Genomic DNA, 8,598 nt, shown 5'->3' on the forward strand with positions numbered 1-8,598 from the left:
AAAGTTTTTTTGTTTTTTTTTAAGGAAAAGTAAAGAATCGATATTTTTGAAGGGTGAATTGATGATTGAAGATTACTGCTGCAACGAGAAAAAAAAATTAGTTTGCAACCGCTCATCTCGTTAATTAGTTTTGACGGCGCATTTTGTCTTTCTACTGAAGTTCGTTTTTTTTTCGTTTGAGGAATTACTACTTGTAACTTTTAAACATTTGCTACTACTTGCATTAATTTATGTAATACTCGTAAAAAACACTTTTTTAAAAAAAAAAGTAAACACTCGGTTTTGTAATTTATTAGCATAAGCACCTACGCCGCACAGTAGTCCATATAGCGAATTTAGGAGAGAAAAAATATTTGCTCAAAAACGAATGCATATTTTTTTAAATTCTTTTTGATCCAATTCAGAAATATAGATCCATACATGCTGAGAAGTATAAAAAAAAGTAATATCATTCGATAGTTTTAAAATCATTTCAACATGATTATAGCGTTCTTCTAATTTCTTGCAATTCTATGTATTTTAAAGCCAAAACTACATTTTCTAATTAATTCTTCTCAGTTAATGCTGGTATTTGTAATGCCTTTGATTATTTGTACTCAAAATAATATATCCCTCGTATTCAGAACGGATAACATTGAAATAAATAACGATACCAAGGTTTTTTGGACAAAATACCGCAGTGAAAATATTTCTTTTTTCGGAGGACTTAATTCAATGTTTGTATGCAAAATCATGTTTTTTATTCAAAAAAAATATTTTTCCCTATAGCACAAAATTTAAAAATAAACTGTGTAAAATGGCACAATCTAGTTTGCATTTTCGATTTGAATTAGCTATCAGATAATCGCGTTAGAATGGAATTTCAAATAAAAATTAAGAGAAAACTGCACTGGTTATTTAAAAATAACAAATATATACTCACATGCTACTGTTTTTTATGTAATTTTTTCTACTACTTAAACATTTACAAAAAAAAATCCGCCAGCAACGAGATAGTCTTCTCTTTTAAAATTTATCTCAGCGGGTGCATGGTGAAATTTTTAATTGCGCGTTGGTCGGATGATCTCGTACTGCGTAGCGAAGCTTTCTCGCGTACTGTTGCGTCTCAGAAATTCTTTCTACTTTAGACTTGTTTTTGAAGCCAATGCCTTTGAAAATTTTCTCCCAATTTCTATGGAATATTTTCCATGGTTTATTGACTTTTCCATGTAATAGTGACGAATTCCTTTCTTGGAAACACGTTAGGGTCTTGTTGCATGATTTTAAATTTTCTAAAAGTTGACTTTTATGAAACGTTTCTATATGTAACATGAAATTTAATACTTCTAAGTTCAAAGTAATGTTTAAATTTTGTAGGTGTGGACTTTTCATCAATATATTTGATCGAAAGATCTGTAGTTTCCCCTCAAGGGCAAGCTTTCTGGTTGGGGAAGCCCACCCCACCATTAGAACTAGGCGAGTAATACGTAAGGGGATTTCGAAAATTTATTTCAAGAAACGCATTAGCTAGGTGTGGCAATGAGCCCCACAATACATTCACCCACAACATGTAAAACATCCGAAAAGAAGTTTCACGGTTGAACAAAGATGAACTTTTTTCGTAAGTCACTTTTTGTGCTTAAAACTACTCAAAAAAAATTTAAGTACTAATTTTAAAAACAATATATTCTACCAAAGCTGGGAAAACAAAGAATAGAAAAAAAAAAGAAACCTAAAAACGAATGGCAAAAACAAATAGGTGGTTTCACTGAAAAACAATCGAATAATAAGCTAGGAAATTTAAATTTTTTTCTCATCGCATTTCAGCGAAAATCCAATTTAGTGAGTCATCACCCTACTTTGCACCTCTCATGCTCCCCGATGTCAGCAATTATCGCAAAATAAACACCACCTCAAGATACACCAGACATTTCTCTACGCAGTCATATCAGTTTTTTTTCCCCGATACGAAAAACTCGTCATTTTTTTTTTCCTAGCTAATTTCGCGATTTGAGCCACTGTGTGTTCGCCGTGAGCATCTTTTGATTAAAATATCTAGAATACGGAAGATGTCATTAATATTTTGTGTATATGATATACAAATCAAAGGCGAACAATATACAAGGTGTCCTGTAAATGCTCTTTATCTCCTCAACCGTCCGTCATAGATATATGATTGCAATTTAAAAATTCAAAAACGGAGGAAATTTGGGAAAGAACAGCGTTAAATGCGGAAAACCCGTTTTACCCGCACTTAACGCTGTTCTTCCCCCAAATTTTCTCCGTTTTTCGAATTCGAATATCTCTGTGAATATTGCACTTAGAAACGTGGAACTTTTTCTGTTGACGTCAGAAAAGACAGGGCAACAACTTTCTCATTGGAAATTTGAGCACAAGGGGGGGGGGGGGGGCGCGTGTAAAAATTTACACTTTTTATTTTGTTACAAACTGCATTTTCACTCTCAAAACTGGTACAGGGTAATTTTTGAAATCCTGTTGAGCATTTTTTAATTGAAATCATACCACTACGACGGACGGTTGATGAGATAAAGGAAATTCCATCACTTACAGTACACCCTGTATATGACATTTAAATTTGCACATAAGGCAAACTGACAGGACAGATAGAATACAGCAAGGGTGCTGAACTTTTAAGGGAGTGCGGGCCACTAGGGCGAAAACGTGTCGCGGTTCACTTAAGTGATCTGGAACAGCACCGCAGGTCCCTTACGTCAGTGGTGCGCAAACCGTGGGGGTGGAGTGGACCGCGTCAATGAGCTAGGGGGGGTCGCGAGAGAGATTCTCCAAAATTAAAAACTTTCAAATAAGAAAGTCATTTTTATTTAAAAATATGCCGAAACTAAAGAATGTCTTTATTCAGCTGAGATAATTACTACACTCATTGCCATAAAAATTTGCGCACCAAGAAATAATTGTGGGATCGAAACGAAAGTTGGCCTGAAGGTACATGTCGGGCAGATATGCAAATGATTAGAAATGCAGCGTGATTGCGCATTGCGTAATGCCACTAGAGGGCGTTGAACTTCGTTTTCCTTGGAGTATAAAACAGGTAAGCAGAGCTTGCAGGAGTGTATTTAATCGTTTGCAAAGAAAATGCTGAGGTAGACATGCCGTTACGCCGCCGTCGAAGACCATATGAGCAGGTGTCGGAGTTCGATAGGGGAAGAATCATCGGGATGATGGAAGCTGGGTGGTCAGCTCGGCGAGTAGCTCGTCAACTAGGCCGTTCTGATTTTACTGTGAGGAGGTGTTGGGACCAGTGGACAGAAGAGACGTCATTTACACGGCGACCAGGTTCAGGACGCCCTCGACAGACCAGTCGTCGAGAAGACCGTCACATCATCCGAAACGCACGCGTAGAGCCAACTGCCTCATTGGCCGCTATCCAGACACAGGCAGCAGTTTCACTACGGGCCCCTGTGTCTTCCCGAATCATCGCAAGGCGCCTGGCTGAAGGACATCTGGTATCGCGGCGCCCATTACGTGTGCTGCCAATGACACCCACCCACAAACGCCTCCGTTTGGAGTGGTGTCGAGCACGACGGGATTGGACTGCAACGGAATGGAACCAGGTCGTCTTCAGCGACGAATCGGGATTCAACTTGAGCAATGATGACAATCGTGTTCGTGTGTGGAGGCCCCGTGGTGAACGCTTCAATCCTGCCTTTGCTTTACAGCGACACACCGCTCCAGCAGCTGGTGTCATGGTATGGGGTGCCATTGCTTACGATACACGGTCACTCCTAATATTGATCCATGGCACAATGACAGCCCAGCGGTACGTCCATAACATCCTTCAGCTACAAGGTTGCCACTCATGGCAGGGCTCCCAGGAGCCATTTTTCAACAAGACAATGCTAGGCCACACACAGCAAGGATGTCACAAGACTGCCTCCGCCACATTACTACCCTTCCCTGTCCTGCTCTATCCCCAGATTTGTCACCAATCGAGCATATCTGGGATCATTTGGGACGGCAAGTTGGACACCCTACGAGGTTGGTCGAACTAGAGGCGCATTTACAGCAACTGTGGAACGAGATGTCTCAGGACATCATACGGAACTTGTATGCCTCAATGTCCGCTCGTATCGCATCGTGCATTCGCGCTAGAGGGGGTCCAACAGAGTACTAAAACTTCTGTTCATCTGTTCTTTTTTCTGCAATAAATGATCCTTTTTCTTGGATTTTCTAATCACTTACTTATATCAACGTAGTACTTACAAGTGTAAAATTTCGTTTCATTTTGATGACTTCTTCTGGGTGCGCAAATTTTTATGGCAATGAGTGTATGTATCGTACAATGTAATTTTATCAAATTCTACTTGCACAATAATCAATATATCGGCTCTGTCATACAAGAATTACAAATGTGCAATGTCCTTGCAAAAAAAAAAAAAGGAACGTGGGAAATAGCGTTTGATGCTTACTCTACCCATGTTATTCTATGGAAGTTATTTTCCTAAATGCTTTGTAACGTGTTTCAATAAAGATACACATTCGTGTTTCGGGCACAACTTAGATAGCAAAACAAGGTATCCAAACAGCTGATAAAAAAAAGGAAAATTTGTACATTCGTGCTTCTGACATGCGGTGGACGATATCAAGTTAGTACTTTTGTAGGGTGACTTAGAGAGAATCACATGATATTTAAAAATTGCATATTTCTTAAAAATTAAAAATACAGAATATAGAATGATAAACAATATGTGAATATACGGTGGGGGGGGGGGAAATGTGTCTACGTTTCATGAACAATTTTTGTTAATGTTCGATTTCAAGTGTAGAATCATTTTGAAACCCGATGATTCTTTCTTAATCACCCTGTATACGAAAATCGAGGACCATATATATACACCTCGCTACTCTTCTATCTTGCATAAGGGACACTAAGTACATCAAAAAACAAAGTAAATATATTTATTTTATAATATTAAAAAAAATTGAATATCTTTGGAAGTCAGTATCATCCAATTAAAATCGAAACAAGATTTCCGAAAAGTGCTTTCGGGACTGCACATTTACTACCGGCAAAAAATCGGAATGTCCCGGAAAACCACCACGTATGGTCAGTCTATGTAGGGGTGCCGATAATTTTTTTTTTTTTTTGATCAAAAGGGGGTCGCACTTCAAACATTTTCTGCATCACAGTCTTACGTGATCTAAAAAATGTGCCACGGGTAACATAAGTGATGTAGAACTGTACCGAGGACGACTTATATGCTCTGAAACTGTGTCGCAGGTCACTTAAGTGATCTGTAAATACAGTACATTCCGCTTATAACGGTTTTATGATTTATTTTCGCTGCCCTGACTTTTACTAACCTTATAGAGATTTCTCGTTTAGAGCGTTTTTCCGCCTACAATGATTTTTCATGTTACTACTGCTGAAGAACCTTATAAGCGGGATTCATTGTATGTCGCGGATCACTATTTTGTGATCTGTAAATTTTTTGTGGGTCACTTAAGCGATCTATCTATAAATGTATCGCCAGCTGCTTGAATGATCTGGAACTGTGCCGCGGATAAATTGAGTGATGTAGAACTGAACCACAGGCCGCGTAAGTACTCTGTAACTGTGTCGTTGGTTACTCAAATGATCTGTGAACGTGCCGCGGGTTCTTTGCACCGGCCGAATTAACATTTAAATTGATTGTATAAATTTTTTCTTGTTATTTCCTCTTCTGATCCTTTAGTTTAGAGATATCAACCACAAAGTTCATGAAAAGAAAAATTTTCTGTATGTTTTCTGGACGTCCATAGAAATAACATTAAAAAATTAGAAACAAAAAACTTAAATTTTATTCTTCCTTAAAAACAGATGATTTAAAAAAATTAAATTTATGTCGTAAGTGACGAAAATTAATGGAATTTTTGTTTTGTAAATTAATTTTGGAATCTCTACAATTACGTGGACCATGGGTTGAGCATTTATGGAATACAGGGTGGATGCTACCGACCACCCAATAACTACACACGTAATTCCTTGTAAAAAAATAAAATGGAAAAGCTTGCTTGTTTTTATTTGACCTATAACTAAAGAGTTATAACGCTTTAAAAATCGATTAAGTCACTTACAAATCCTGCCAAATTCACCGAACGTAGTCAAAACATACAACTTGGATTTTTTGAAGATGGCAACAATGCTATAAATACAAATACAACGCCACAACAGACAAAATACCCAACGAGGTGGTTGAGAAAAAGATGCCCGTAACAAATATGGATGTCATATATTTCAAAAATACAGCAACCCAATTAAAAACTAAAATTAATAAACAATATATACACATCATAAAGTACTATACAATGCCCATAATGTATTTATGGTTGTCTTATTCTAAGTATGGGTAGAGCTTCTAGATTTATCCCAACATGTTTATCGTATTTCTTTTTAAACGTGTCAATTGCATGACAATTAACTACCTCCGGGGGTAAGCTATTCCATTTATTAACAACCCTATTAGAGAAAAATTTCCTGCGACACCATAACCTCGCATTGTCCCTTACCAATCGATACTGGTGTTCCCTTGTAAAAGCAGTCGATTGGCGGTGTACTAAAAGTTCATGGTCCATCTTATCAATCCCGTTGAAAATTTTGAACACTTCGATCATATCTCCTCGACACCTGCGTTCATCCAATGTAAACATATTCAATTATAAGCCTCACAGATATCCAGAAATCTAAAGATGTGTGTTGTATACACACCAGTTTTTTTTTCCTTTGTTTCAAAATTTTTACGCGATCGTTATAAACAAAGATAAAAATGTTTTGTGCTTTGATCAACGCCTGGCGTTCATTTGATTTGCCTCGCTTAAATCAACAAAGAAGTATCACTAATAATTTTCAGATGAGATTTTTTTTCTCCCAGTTCCAACATAGAAGTTAATGAAGGTTTACATTATGGCTTTTGATTGTTGATTGTAATTCTGCAACAAAATTAACTTAATTGACACAAAAATTAAGAAGCGAAATATAAGAACATCTCAAAGGGGTGGCCGAATTTGTGCCTAGGACGGTGAGAGCCTGAAGTCCGTCTCTGCTAAGAAGGTCCCGGGGCAACCACCCCACTTATAAATACACCCCGAATGAAACTTCATCTGAAAAGATGACCAAATTATTTCTGCGAAAATTATGAAGGCTGGAATAAATTTCAAAGTCGTCCAAATATTTATTGTAAAAAGGGAAAGTAAATTCATCAAGAAAACACGGGTTCATAACACAAAATTTTAGCGCAATAAAAAATCAGTTGTAGTGACAACGAAATGAAAAATCTTTGTCTCAACATATAGAATTCATATGAAAATGTGACTGAATCAATAGAAAATCCGAAACCACTAATTATTAATAAAATTAGTAACTTGAAAGTCTCAATGCAAAGACCTTTAAACTTGTGACATCAACCAGGGGCGTACGCATGATTGAAGGGAGCACAATGAATTTCTCTTAAAGATACACAAAGCATTTTGAATTCACAGAAATGGATTAAGACAAGGGTGATTCAGAATAGATGGGAAAAACTAAAAAACTTTAAGGGGTGATAGTACACGCCAATACAAACAATTTTCATCAAAGAATGCATGGTCCTACTAGACCAGAACCAGAACCAGAATAAAAATTTTAAGGGGGATGCCTGGCCCTTTTGCGGGCCATATATTCCTCATAAGGGCTGGGGGCCCATCGCGTCCCCCTGGTGAAGGGACAGACAAGAGAGTAATGTATGTATTTATGTGAAGTGCGTGTATGAGAGTGGAAAAGGTATCTTTTTTTTTTTTTTTTGACACAATCGGGAAAAGATATCTCGATTAATTAATTGGTTCTTGGTCTTAACACATTTTTGCAGATGGTCCTACGTGAAACGCAAAAGAACTAGCGCGTTCGAAACGGCCACTTCGCAAACGTTAAAATGACATTCCTGTTGAAATTTATCGGGAGAAAAAGAACCCCATGCATATGCAAATGTAACTGGCCGTTTTGAAACGCGATAGCGCGTTTGCGTTCCACGTTAGACCATGCATTATTTGCTGACAATTATTTGTATTGATGTGTACTATCACCTTTTAAAGTTTTTCCCGTCTTTTCTGAATCACCCTGTATAAGTGTACATTATTTTCTTTCCATGTTTTGATCGTTTTATAACGATATTAAAAAATAATTTTAATTTTTGATCGCCTTCGGGGATGGGCACGTGCCCCCTGTGCCCCTCCCTACGTACGCCTCTGATAGCAACAACCAGACGCATTGTTAAGATAAAATCAAGTTTTTATCGATGTTCCCGAATCAAATATCTTTGATTTATGTCACTATCTATGGGCACCGAGATCATTTCTCATTGCAAAGGCCTGTTATAAACCGAGGGCGCGGTAGCCCAGGTCGATAGGATACTCGCCTAAAGTACCGAGGGATGTTTAGAGGTGTTGCGAGTTCGACACCCAGTTCGTCCTTGTCAGAAACTTTCTTGACGTGGGGGGGGTACAACAGAAACAGCAGCATGATCACAGAAAGAGATTGCTACCGCAGGGAGTTCCACGTTGAGGAGTAAGCGCACTAACCTCTCGGTAAGTATAAAAAAAAGGCTGCAGTTCGAAACAGGCAATAAA

Source organism: Pholcus phalangioides, unplaced genomic scaffold, assembly GCF_987345545.1.
Source record: "Pholcus phalangioides strain wild (caught in Gottingen) unplaced genomic scaffold, Ppha-v1.0 ptg000007l_1, whole genome shotgun sequence".
NCBI classification, from domain to species: Eukaryota; Metazoa; Arthropoda; class Arachnida; order Araneae; family Pholcidae; genus Pholcus; species Pholcus phalangioides.